This window comes from Piliocolobus tephrosceles, chromosome 4, assembly GCF_002776525.5.
Source record: "Piliocolobus tephrosceles isolate RC106 chromosome 4, ASM277652v3, whole genome shotgun sequence".
Taxonomy (NCBI): domain Eukaryota; kingdom Metazoa; phylum Chordata; class Mammalia; order Primates; family Cercopithecidae; genus Piliocolobus; species Piliocolobus tephrosceles.
In genome coordinates this window covers 1,360,211-1,374,020 of record NC_045437.1, presented here as the reverse complement: position 1 = coordinate 1,374,020, position 13,810 = coordinate 1,360,211, and positions in this window count along the sequence as shown.

Here is a 13,810-nt window from a genome sequence, read left to right as displayed (position 1 = left end):
AAAAAAAAAAAAAAAAAAAAAAAAAAAAAAAGATAATACACTGTAATCAATTGGGATTTGTTCCAGAATTGCAAAGATGGCTCAACACATAGAAATCAATACACATGATGAATATCACATCAACAGAATAAAGGACAAAAATCACATGATCAATAGATGCAGAAAAAGTATTTGACAAAATTTAACATCCTTTCATGATAACAACTCTCAACAAATTAGGCATAGAAGACATCAACATATAAAGACCATAAATAACAAACCAAGAGCTAACATCATGTTGAATGGGGAAAAGCTGAAAGCCTTTCCTCCAAGAACTAAAACAAACAAGGATGCCCACTTGTCACTACTCCTATTGAACATACTACTGGAATTCCTAGCTACATCAGTCAGGCAAGGGAAAGAAATAAAAGGCATCTAAATTGGAAAAGAGGAAGTCAAATTATCTCCCTTTGCACAAGATATTATCTTATAATTAGAAAAACCTAAAGACTCCAGCAAAAAACTCTCAAAATTGATAAATGAATTAAATAAACTTTCAGAGTACAAAATCCACAGAAAAAAACTGATACCATTTCTATAAATAATAACAAGTCAGCCAAAAGAGAAACCAAGAAAGTAATCCCATTTAGAAGCTACAAAAAAATACCTAGGAGCAAATTTAATGAAGAAGGTGAAAGACATCTCTAAGGAAAACTGCAAAACACTGATTAAAGAAATTGAAGAGGATACAAACAAATGGAAAGACATCTCATGCTCATGGATCAGAAGAATAATGTTGTTAAAACAACCAGAATACCCAAAGCAATCTATAGATTCAATGCAATCCTTATCAAAATACCAATGACATTCTTATAGAAATGGAAGAAACAACTATAAAATTCATGTGGAACCAAAAAGATCCCAAATAGCTAAAGCTAAAGCAATCCTGAGCAAAAAGAAAGAAGCTGGAGGTATCACACAATCTGACTTCAAAATATACTATAAAGCTAAAGTAACCAAAACAGTATGGTACTGGTATAAAAACAGACAAATAGATAAATGAAACATAATACAGAAGTGCTAAAAGAAAAAAAAAAAACTGCTAGTCAAGAATACTATAGAATACTAGTCAAGAATACTTCATAATGGAACAGAACAGAGAACCCAGAAATAAATTCACATATTTTCACCCAAGCGATTTTTGACAAAGGTGCAAAGAACATACACTGGGGAAAGAATGCTGTCTTCAATAAATGGTGCTGGGAAAACTGGATATACATAAGTAAAAGAATGAAATTAGAACCATATATCTCACCATATACAAAAATCAACTCAAAATGGATTACAGACTCAAGTATTAGACCTGAAACTATAAAACCACTAAAAGAAAACATAGAGGAAATGCTCTGGAACATTGGTCTAGGCAAAGATTGTGTGTCTAAAACCTCAAAAGCACAGGCAACAAAGCCAAAACAGACAAACAGGACTATTTTCAATGAAAAAGCTTGTGCCCAGCAAAGGAAACTATCAACAAAGTGAAGAGACAACCTGCTGAATGGGAGAAAATATTTGCCAACTGTTCATGCAACAAGGGATTAATATCCAGAATATACAAGGAGCTCAAACAACTCAACAGCAAAAATAATAATAATTTTGTTTAAAAGTGGGCAAAGTATCTGAATAGACATTTCTCAAAGGAAAACACACAAATTGCCAATGGGTATGTGAAAAAATTCTCAACATTACTAATCATCAGAGCAATGCACACCAAAACCACCATGACATATCATTGTATCCCTGTTAGAATGGCTATTATCAAAAAGACAAAAGATGACTGGGTGTGGTGGCTTATGCCTGTAATCTCAGCACTTTGGGAGGCTGAGGCAAGCAGATCACATGAGGTCAGGAGTTAGAGACCAGCCTGACCAACATGGTGAAACACTGTCTTTATACTAAAAATACAAAAATTAGCTGGGCTTGGTGACACATGCCTGTAATCCCAGCTGTTCAGGAGGCTGAGGCAAGAAAATCTCTTGAACCTAGGAGATGGAGGTTGCAGTGAGCTGAGATCATGCCACTGCATTTCAGGCTGGGCAACAGAGTGAGACTCTGTCTCAAAAAAGGAAAAAAAAAAAAAAAAAGACAAAAGACAGCAAATGCTGGTGAGGATGTTGAGAAAAGGGAACTCATACACTGTTGATGGGAATATAAATTAGTGCAGCCTCCCTACTACTGGGTATTTATCCAAAGGAAAGAAAATCAGTATATCAAAGGGATATCTGCACCCCTATGTTTACTGCAGCAGCAGCACGATTCACAATAGCAAAGATATGGAATTACCCCAAGTCTCTATTGACAGATGAATGGATAAGGAAAATGTGGTATATACACACAATGGAATACTATTCAGCCATAAAAAATGAAATCCTGTCATTCATGGCAACATGGATAGAACTGGAGGTCACCGTGTTTAGTGAAATAAGCCAGACAGAAGGCAAATATTACATGTTCTCACCCATATGTGGGAGCTGAAACAGTGGCTCTCATGGAGGTTGAGAGCAGAATGATAGTCACCAAGGCTGGGAAGGGTTGAATGAAGAGTGGGAGGTGAATGAGTACAAATACACAGTCAGAAGAAATAAGTTCTAGTGTCTGATAGCACAGGGGGATGACTATAGTTAACACAATATGTTGCATTTTTCCAAATAGCTAGAAGAGAAGATTTAAAATGTTCCCAATTCAAAGAAATGATAAATGTTTGACGTGATGCATATTCTGAACCCTGACTTGATCATTACACGTTCTATGCATGCATCAAAATAGCACATGTGCCCCATAAATAAACAGATATAAATACGATGCATCAATTAAAAACATTATTTTAATCAGCACTTCAGGTTGGAATTGCATTGTCTCCTATCTTACATTGTTTTTGACGGGAAGTCTGTCATTATTTCTGTCTTTGTTATTCTGTATATAATATGTTTGACTACCCTAGACTACTTCTAAGATTGTGATTTTTATAATTCATTGTCAGTAATTTGATTAAAATGGACCTTGGTGTGATTTTCTTTGTTCTTTGAGTTTCTTTATCCATGGGTATATATCTTCTCCAAATCCAGAGAAACTTCAGGCATTATTTCTTCAAATATTTTCTGCCCTCTCCCTTTTTCTTGTATTCTCACTACACACGTTAGGCCTCTTAATATTAGCCCACAAGTCAAAGAAAATCTGATCTTTTTTCAGCCTTTTAAAAAAATTTTGTTCCTCTGTTTGGATAATTTCTATTGATCAGTCTTCAAGTTCACGTTTCTTCTGCAGTTTCTACTCTGCTCTTAAGTTCATTAGGTAAATGTTTTATTTCATATAGAACATCTCTAACTGATGGTGGTTTAACTTGATTTTTGAACATTACGATGGTGTAAAAATGGTATATATTCAGTAGAAACCAGACTTTGAGTGCTTAAGCAACTCTTCTCTTTTTTGGCTTTTAGTACAGTGTTCATTAAATTACATGAGATATTCAAGACTTTATTATAAACCAGGCTTTGTGCTAGGTAGATGATTTTAGGCTAATGTAAGTGCTCTGAACACATTGAAGGCAGGCTAGGCTAAGCTATTATGTTTGGTGGTTAAGTGTATTTATTGCATTTTTTATTTACAATGTTTTTTTTTTTTTTTTTTTGAGACGGAGTCTTGCTCTGTCGCCCGGGCTGGAGTGCAGTGGCAGGATCTCAGCTCACTGCAAGCTCCGCCTCCCGGGTTTACGCCATTCTCCTGCCTCAGCCTCCCGAGTAGCTGGGACTACAGGCGCCCGCCACCTCACCCGGCTAGTTTTTTGTATTTTTTTTTTTAGTAGAGACAGGGTTTCACCATGTTAGCCAGGATGGTCTTGATCTCCTGACCTCATGATCCGCCCGTCTTGGCCTCCCAAAGTGCTGGGATTACAGGCTTAATGTTTTAACTTACAATGAAGTGGATCTGTTTTTCACCTCTGTAATATTATTTCTTTATATTTATATTATTATAAAGAAATCATATTTTATTTTTCACCTCTGTAATATTATTTCTTCATATAGCTTTTTTCCTGTTCATTATGTGCAATTTTCCTTAAGTTCTTGGACCTATTTCTACTTCATTTTTGAGACAGAGTTTCACTCCTGTTGCCCAAGCTGGAGTGCAATGACACAATCTTGGCTCACCACAACCTCTGCCTCCCAAGTTTAAGCGATTCTCCCACCTCAGCCTCCTGAGTAGCTGGGATTACAAGCATGCACCACCATGCCTGGGTAATTTTGTATTTTTAGTAGAGACAGGGTTTCTCCATGTTGGTCAGGCTGGTCTCGAACTCCTGACCTCAGGTGATCCACCCACCTCAGCCTCCCAAAGTGCTGGGATTACAGGCGTGAGCCACCAGGCCTGGCCTCTTGGACCTGTTTCTAACTGTTATGTTCAATTGCTTATCTGCTATTTTAATCATCTTTGTCATTTCTGGATTTTTTTCTCCAAGGACTGGGTCAAATTTCCCTGATCTTTTGTCTAACAATTTTTATCGGGTGATGTGCATTGTGATTATTACACTGCTGAGTGGCTGCATCTCACAGCTGCCTTCAGTACATGTTGAAGACATTTCCCCCAGAAGGAAGTTAATTTGCTTGTAGACCAGGTGCATCCTTTGAAGGTTGATTTTAGGCTTTATAGAGTTGGAGATAGATTAGCCTTCACCCTAGGTCTGGTCTGGCCCTGGTACTAAGGCATGCCTTTTCTGGGATCTTTACTAAAAGTCCTAGGCATTCAACAAAGTATTTCTACCCTGCCTGGTCAGAACTCGAATTTGTCCCAGCCCTGTGGCACTTCTGATAGTTGTTCCTTGTCCCACCTTAGCAACATTTCTTTGTCAATAGAAATGGCAAAGGCGGTGGAATTAGCAGGCAAGCACTTTTAAAAAGCTCTTATGCATATGTTCAAGGATTCAAAGCAAACTGAACACAATTAATCTTTATTTTTACTGATTCCTTTTTAGGATTTTCTCAGATTTCGTTGTTTTAAAGCTTCATTTTGATGTGTCTAAGGATGGATTTCCTCCTGTCTAAACGTTTCTTATGATAATTGGAATACTTAAACGTCTGTATTGGTGTCTCTAAAAGTTCTGAAAATTTCCGCACTCATTTCTTCACATATTTTCTCTGCCTCATTTTCTCTTAGCCCTTCTTTCATTAGACAAATCTGTTACTTCCTAAACCCTCCTGGGCAAATTACCTCTTCTTCTACAGTGTCCTTTTAAAATATTTCTGTTTGGGGAACATTTTTGGTCTATTTTACAATTTGCCAATTCTCTTCTCTGTTAATTTTCTGTTAAACCCATCTATTGAGGATTTTTGCTATTTTTTAACATTTTATTTCTGGAAATTCTACTTAATTATTTTGCAAATTATCTATTTTTTTAAATTTTCCTGATTCCTGCAAATATTGTTAAGACTGTTCTTAATTTTTAATTTTATAATCCATGTTTAATACTTGCAATTTCTGGATTCCTTAAGGGCCTGTACTTAGGAAGTCTTAATTGTACAAAGCTGTGTGTTCCCAGGTTACTCAGAATACAAAGAGAGTGGAGGCAGCTGGGCACGGTGGCTCATGCCTGTAATCCAGGCATTTTGGGAGGCCAAGGCAGGTGGATCACCTGAGATCAGGAGCTCGAGACCAGCCTGGCCAACATGGCGAAACTTCGTCTCTACTAAAAATATAAAAATTAGCCAAGCATGCTTGCGCATGCCTGTAATCCCAGCTACTAGGCTGAGGCAGAGGGATCGCTTGAACCTGGGAGGCAGAGGTTGCAGTGAGCTGAGATTGTGCCACTGCACTCCAGCCTGGGCAACAGAATGAGACTCCATCTCAAAAAAAAAAAAGAGAGTGGAGGCAGGGCAGGGCACAGGGGCTCACATCTGTAATCCTAGAATTTGGGAGCCTGAAACGGGGGCATCACTAGAGCCCAGGAGTTCAAGACCAGCCTGGGTGAGATGAGCCTTAGAGACACCCTGTCTCTACAAAAGTTAAAAAAACAAAACAACAAAAACTAGTCAGGCATGGTGGCATGTGCCTGTAGTACCAGTTACTTGGGAGGCTGAGGCAGGAGGATTGCTTGAGCCCAGGAGATGGAGGCTGTAGTGAGCTGTGATTGCACCACCGCACTCCAGCCCAGGCCACAGAACAAGTCCCTGTCTCAATTTTAAAACAAACATATATATATATATATATTTTTTTTTTCACAGTGAGAGTGATAGTAAAAAAGAACTTTATTTCTCTAGATAGTTCAAAAGTATTTCATAAAAGAGGGGATATTTCTGTTAAATTCATAATTCATTTTTTAACTTTAATGTCCACAAAACTCCTTGTATGTTAGAAACTTTACTTTGTCTTTTGTGGTCTGGGTGAGATAATGCTTGCTCGGTTCTCCCAGTGGCAAGGCCTGACTCACTCCAGCTGCTCTAATTACAATTGGACGATGTTTAGGACACAGGCGAAGGGACATGAGAGGGCTGCCCAAAGGTGAGAGAGCGCCAAACAAGCATGTGAAAAGCAAGAGCTGCTGGGAATACCTGAGCTTGAGACCAAGAAACGCACACGGGATTCCCTGCATGTCACCAGAGGGTGGCACGGAAGTGTCAGGACGGATGGGGAGATGGATTAGGAGGGGAGGCCGAGGACTGGCAGAAGACAACAAATCGGCCTGTGTGCTCCTCCCTGGCCTTCCGCTCTCCTCCTCGGCCCTCCGTGCTCCTCACCGCCTTCTATGCTCCTCCCCAGCCCTCTGTGCTCCTCACAGCCTGCCGTGCTCCTCACCACCTTCCATGTCCCTCCCTGGCCCTCCGTGTCCCTCACCAGCCTTGTGTGTCCCTCCCTGGCCCTCCGTGTCTCTCACCAGCCTTGTGTGTCCGTCTCCGGCCTTTAAAGTTTACAGGGGCTGCCTCCTGCTGCTCGCCTCAAGCCACGGTACGTCACAGTGACGGAGTGATGAAAAACAGCTCTCAGAAAAGTGAAATACCATTCCTCATCTCAGTGTGTTTTGCTTGGAATTTGAGGAATTCACACCTAAACTTCTTGTTCTTGCATACTTAACTGTTTAAAAAAAGAAAACCACGTTGGTTTCTGTGTGAACATTTATAAGATATGCCCCAAATCCCAAACATTTATCTGAAAAATAAACCTCAAACTCTTTATCATAGCGTAGCTCTCCCTCCCCGTTTGACAGATGCCACCCCTGCCTCGAGACCCGCCGCATACATCACACACACAGCAGCTATGACTCCTCCTGCCCCGGGGGTCTCTGCGCCCACTGACAGACCACTCAGCACCACACCCTGCGTGCTCCCAATGCCTCTATACCCATCACTCCCTTCCACCAGGCAACTGGCAGTGAGGGAAGGATGGACATCCTTCTTCTTAGGTGCTCTGAGTGAGTTCTACAAGCTGTCCAAGGCCCTGGGGAAAGAAGGCAGACTGCAGAAGCAAGCTGGCTCCCTGAGTGTGGCTTGCACATCAGGCCCGGGCTAGGTGCTCGCATTAATGACCTTCGCAGCACCATGAAAGGCAGGCATTCCAGGCTGGGCATTCCATACCATATCCTCAAGGTCAAGCAGCTATTAGATGGCAGAAGCCGAATTTTAATCCTGGTGCGTCTGGCCACCCCAAAACACCAGACTCTCTGCAACCTACTATGTTGTTTAAAAAGACTCAAATGCTTTTCAGTGATGGTGAGTGAGCTAATAAAAATCACCTTGCGTGGCAAAGGGTAGCGACGGTTCCTCACTCACCCCCATGGGGCCGACTACTTTGTTCCCTCAGCCCCTGGATAATGTTGACTTGTGCTGATGCAGCCAGATTTTCTATGGTCAGTCCTTTTTTGGAAAATAAGGCTCTACCATAACCACAAAGAAAAGAAAAGGTGACATGCCCTGGGGGCCTGCAGTTATGGGCAGGGCTTGAACGTCCCCTGAGTCTAAGCAGCTCTCTGCCCGCAAAGCTAGGTGTGGCACAACACCTCCACTCCGGAGAGACCCCCATGCACACCCCTCATCTCCACTCCTCGTTCAGCGACACCATGGCAGCAGCTTGAAATCAGCCAGGGTGGGGGTATTTACACCACAGCAGTTAGCGCATACTGCGGATCAGGGCTGTCTTCCCCAGACATAGAGTTTGTCAATATTGACAATCACACTACGGGAGTACACTAAGAAAAATATGTTGAGAGCCCAGGTGATCTTCTTCATGCATTGGAAATATAAAATTAAATTGAATTTAAAAACTAGAGGGTCAACATTTGACAATGGTTTGTAAATGAAAGCATAAGAATAAAACTACTATAAAGTAAATTTTAGTGACAAGTTTTTTTTTTTTTTTTTTTAGTGGCAATAATATGTACTGAGTCCTTTTTAATGCTTTAACATGGGGATTGATGCCACCATCACAGGGCAGCCATGCCCCTCACCCGAGACCCTGGGGTGCCTCCCATGGACACAGCACCATCCGTTTTCAAGCAATCACTTTAAGAGAAGCTCCATGAATGAAATCCATCAGCCACCCTAAGTTTTTCCAGCATATGGCTGGCTCATGAAAATAGAAATGCCCTCCAATTTCAACCAATGAGGCCTTGAGCCTGTTTGGGCAGGAGCTGGTGCTTCTGGTGCTGTGGCCAGATGCTGTGCCTGGTACCTCAAGCATGAAATCAAGAAAACTCTTCCAGCTCAGGTTTATGACATTACTGGTCAATGTCACAGAGGAATTCAAAGCTTCTCTATCTTTCCTAACCATGCAGTCCACGCTTGGGCAATTCACTGAACAATGGCGACGAAACACCCTCATCTCTATCTCTGCACACCAAACACAGAACTCTCTCTTGGCCCCCTTACAAGGCTGATGTATGAGCCAAACCTGGCCCAAGGAGGAGTCCCAAAGGGCTGCAGAAGAGTCAAGTATCCACCCCATACCCGCATGCTAGCCCCATTCCCACCCGCCTTCCCTCTCTCAGGAATCAGGAATCAGAAGGGGTCTACATTTCCCAGAAAACCTTTACTGCTTCTACCTGGGTCCTTCCACTGGTCCCAGGAAGGGAGAACACATTCAGGGAGGATTAAGTTCTACTGTTTCCAAATTTGGAAAGGAAACTTCTTTCGTCCTCCAACCTTTGGGAAAGAGAAGACGCTTGAAAGAGAGCCCCTCAATGGAGTATCTCAAGGCTCTTCAAACAGATGACCTCTTTGTCTTATGATTATGGAAACTCCTTTTTCTTCCAGGGTTAGCAATGTCATGATTAATTATGTACCAATGACAATGGATTTGGGAATATGGAAAAGTGTCGTGAATGTCTCAATGTGTGGTCAAGACTTCATCTTCTGTAAATAGCGGAGTCACCATCACCAGAACCTCTTCCCCTTGCAAATGAGCCTTCAGCTGTAGACTAGACTCCCAGGATGGTGGGCAGGTTGGCTGACGGGGTGAGTGCATGTGTGTGGGAGCCACACACTTGTGTGACTAACTGTATTTGGCACTATTTATTGTCTGTGTTTCTTTTCCTTTGTAAGGGCATTAAAAATTGACCACAGAATGAGAATGTCATCATCCCAACTCTCAAGAAGGTTCACTTTTCTTTCACGCTGCTAGCCTACCGTAAGCATTTGTCTTGCTTTTAGATATCACTTAAGATAATAGAATTCCAAAGTAGACACCTACATTCTCAGCTTTTGAACTTTCCCTGTGACTTATGTGTCCTGAGCACAAGGCCATCTTTATATTGAGATGAACAGAATTTGGCTGAAGATTTCTATACACTGTCTCCTTCCCACTCCATGCGGTGCACATCTGTGCTTGGCAAGCCTGCCATGCTCACAGCCCCTGCTTGAGGGTGGAAAGCTTCAAACACCCAGGGAGTCCTGTGCCTGACCCAGCTGCCTTGGCCAGACAACTGGGGTTTAGGGGTGAATGGGGGTGGGCCCTGCTCATCACCTTTCTCAGGCTGAGAGTGCTGACGGACAGAGCCTCCACAGGACTCAGCCCTTACCCTTAACCCTTATCCTCAGCTTTAGACAATGGACATGACCAGGCAAACCCCGGCCTGAGGAAAGGGGGTCCACACTCTGTCCTGTTTCCAGGCCTGGGAACCCCCTGGCTCTCTGTGTGCCATGGAAAGGGCTGGAGGCAGCTGGTGTGCAGCTGCTGGGCTTCTCAGATGTGTGTTCTCAGAGCTTGGTGCCCCCGACCCTCTTTGTCATGCTGTTCTCTGTGGCACGAGTCTTCTTTTCAGTTGAAACCTCCTTCTGTAGACCCCAAGCCCCTCCCTGTCCTCTCCTCCGAGAGGTATGTACTTGACCAGGCAGCCAAGAAATCCTGATGCCGGCAGGGTCCACGGGAACAGGCTGGGCAGGACCATGGTCAGGGGTCCGTCTTAGATACAGCCCTTACCAGATAGCTGAGGTCCTATAGAGGCATGGAGGGCCAGGGAAGTCACTGCCCTACTGCCACATACCCAGGACACATGGTTCACCATGCCACCAGCTCTGGCACTCACACAAGCCCACAAGCTCATCCCAGCTCTCCTGCACAAGCCCTGTCCCCACCCTGCTGGCTCATCATGCCTCAGATACACATGGGCCTCAGACGCATGTCATCAGATCTTAGCCTCCTTCGTCACCAGGTCTGCTGGCTGCATGCTGTGAATCCCAAAATTCTGAGACAGGTCTCCATTTAGAAAGTTTATTTTGCCAAGGTCGAGGGCGTATGCCTGTGACAACCTCAGGAGGTCCTGCCGACATGTACCCCAGGAGGTCAGCACAGCTTGGTTTTATATATTTTAGGGAGATATAAGACATCAATCACCTTGTGGAAGATGAACATTGGTTTGGTCTGGAAAGGGGGGACAATTCGAAGCAAAGGCGGGACAACTCGGGGAGGGGGCTCCCAGGTCAAAGGTAGGTAAGAGACAAATGGCTGACTTCTTTTGAGCTTCCGATGAGCCTCTCTGAAGGAGGCAATCTGATCTGCATTCATCTCAGTGAGCAGGGGGGACTTTGAATAGAATGGGAAGCAGGTTTGCTCCAAGCAGTTCTCAACTTGACTCTTCCCTTTAGCTTAGTGATATGGGGACCCTGGATTGATTTTCCTTTCACAATGCCCACAGCACCCAACCAGGAAGACACCTCATCACAGAGAGGGGTTCAATGTGGAGCTGGGGACACTGGGGACCTCGTGGGGGTCCCACGAGGGGGACGTGGGGGCCTCGGCATTTCCTCCACAGCTGCTCACTGCCCTGGGCTAGCTTGGGTCTTTGCACGCAGCTCTAACCCGCAGAACACGCTGCGGGATCCCTGTGTCCCACGGTCCCCAGCGCCGGCCCTCCTCTCCGGAGGCCAACAGTGACCTTCCAGCTTTCAGAGCTTGTTGACACTCTGCTGTCCTCACTGGCTAGACACCCCCACACTCTCTGCTCTGTCAAGACCACCCTCTCCTGCGGGCAGGGCTCCGTGGGTCACATTCTCACCCCCTTCCCCAACACAGCCACAGCACGCAGCCCCCACACCTGCCAGCCCGGACGCCTCCCTGCACACCTGCTCTCTCTCAGGCAGGAGAGCTCACTGCACCTGCAAGGCAGGCAGAGGCCAGGCTGGGGAGGACACAGAACCCAGGACCACCCAACCCTGTCCTGCCCTCGCCCCCAGGGTGTCCAGAAAGACTGCAGGTCACCGCAGGCAGATGTGAGCACTGCAGGTTATTCCAGGCACTGCCCCAACCCCTACTGAAAAGTCCATTTTCACCACAACCCCAGGCTGGGCCACGCCCCCGGATGACCCCCGCCGAGAAACCTGCAGAGCGCCCTGCAGACAGGGCAAAAGGGACCCCGGGCCCCACAGGGGACTTCAGGCCTCCAAACCCTGAGATTTCTCTGCAAGCTCGTGCCCTTGAGGGCTGGGAGTCGGGAGACCAGCGCCAGGCCTGGCCGCGCAAATGCTGGGGGACAGGAGCCTCCAGGGCCGAGGAGAATACCCGCCTGTCCAGGGTACAGAAGTGGAGGTTGGGGAAAAACCAGGAGGTGGGAGCGCGGAGTTCCATCCGGGGTGAGACACCTCTCCCACGGCAGGATGAGGGGGAAATTCTGGCATAGACTCCTGGGACACTCTCCTGAGGCCGGGGTACAGTGGAATCCCTGGCTTGGCCCTCGCCCCTGCCATCCCCAGGGCGGCTGAGAGTTAGAGCAAAAGCCCAGAAGGGGCCGGGCGCGGTGGCTCACGCCTGGAATCCCAGCACTTGGGGAGGCTGAGGCGGGCGGATCACGAGGTCAGGAGATTGAGACCATCCTTGGCTAACATGGTGAAACCCCGTATCTACTAAAAATAAATAAATAAATAAATAAAATTAGCCGGGCGAGGTGGCGGGCACCTGTAGTCCCAGCTACTCGGGAAGCTGAGGCAGGAGAATGGCGTGAACCCGGGAAGCGGAGCTTGCAGTGAGCTGAGATCGCGCCACTCACTCCAGCCTGGACCACAGAACGAGACTCCGTCTCAAAAACAAAACAAAACAAAACAAAACAAAAGCCCAGAAGCGCGGCGGGAGGGCGAGGCCAGCGTACACGCCGTACCCCCACTGAGGCTCCACCGGGCCCACTCCGGTTCCAGGGTCACCGCCGCCTCTTCCCAGCGCCCCTGAACCGCTTTGACTGACGCGCTGGCTGCACCTACCGCCCACGAGGCTGCCTGGAGGGAGACCCCGCGCGCCCCCGCCCCGCGTCTCCCAGCTCCGCCCATACCTCCGGGAGCGGCTCGGACCCCTCAGACCCAAAGGCCTTGCTTCCCCGGCGGCGCCCGCCCTCGGTCCTGCAGGGGCCGGAGCCGAGACCCCGAAGTCCGCGGCTACAGTTCCCGGTTCCCAGGGCAACGGCGCCACCGCTCGGCGGGCGCGGAGACCGCACCGCTGGGGCGAGACCCGCTGGGGAGGGGAGGAGGGGACGGCGGCGCCACGGGGAGGCCGGGACTCAGCATCTTAGTGCGGGGAAGAGCGCCAGGGAGTGGAGTCTGACCCAGGCCTGGGTTGGGGCGCAGGGTGGGGGCGGGAGACGCAGCCTTCGGAGCAGCCCCGGGGCCATCGCCTGCCGCCTGCAGAGCGCCCTTTAGAGGCCCGGGAGCCCAGGGACCCTGGAGTTCCCGCTGCCCGCCCCTTCCCCGCAGCCGCGGAGTTGAGCTGGAAGGTGCTGCCCTCTAGGAGGTGCCACAGGCAGGCAGGAGACACGGGATCCCCCGTCTCAACCAGTCCGCGCTGGACGGGGACACCCACTGCTCTTGCCCCACCCTGCCTACCCCTGGTTTATAAAGAGTTCCCCTTAGAACACGATTGTCCAGCCCACAGCTGGGGCAGCGTGCGGCCCAGGATGGCTCTGAATGCGACCCAACACAAATTCGTAAACTTTCTTAAAACATTATGAGATTTTTTCAGCAAGAAAAAACCAAACAATCCCCTCAAAAATTGGGCTAAGGACATGAATGGACAGTTTTCAAAAGAAAATATACAAATGGCCAAAAAGCATATGGAAAAATACTCGACGTCACTGATGATCAGGGAAATGCAAATCAAAACCACAATGTGATACCACCTTACTCCTGCAAAAACTGCCATAATCCAAAAAATCAAAAAATAATAGATGTTGGCGTGGATGCATTTGAAAAAGAAACACTTCCGCCGGGCATGGTGGCTCATGCCTGTAATCCCAGCACTTTGGGAGGCCGAGGTGGGAGGATAAGTTGAGGTCAGGAGTTTAAGACCAGCCTGGCCAACATGGCTAAACCCCATC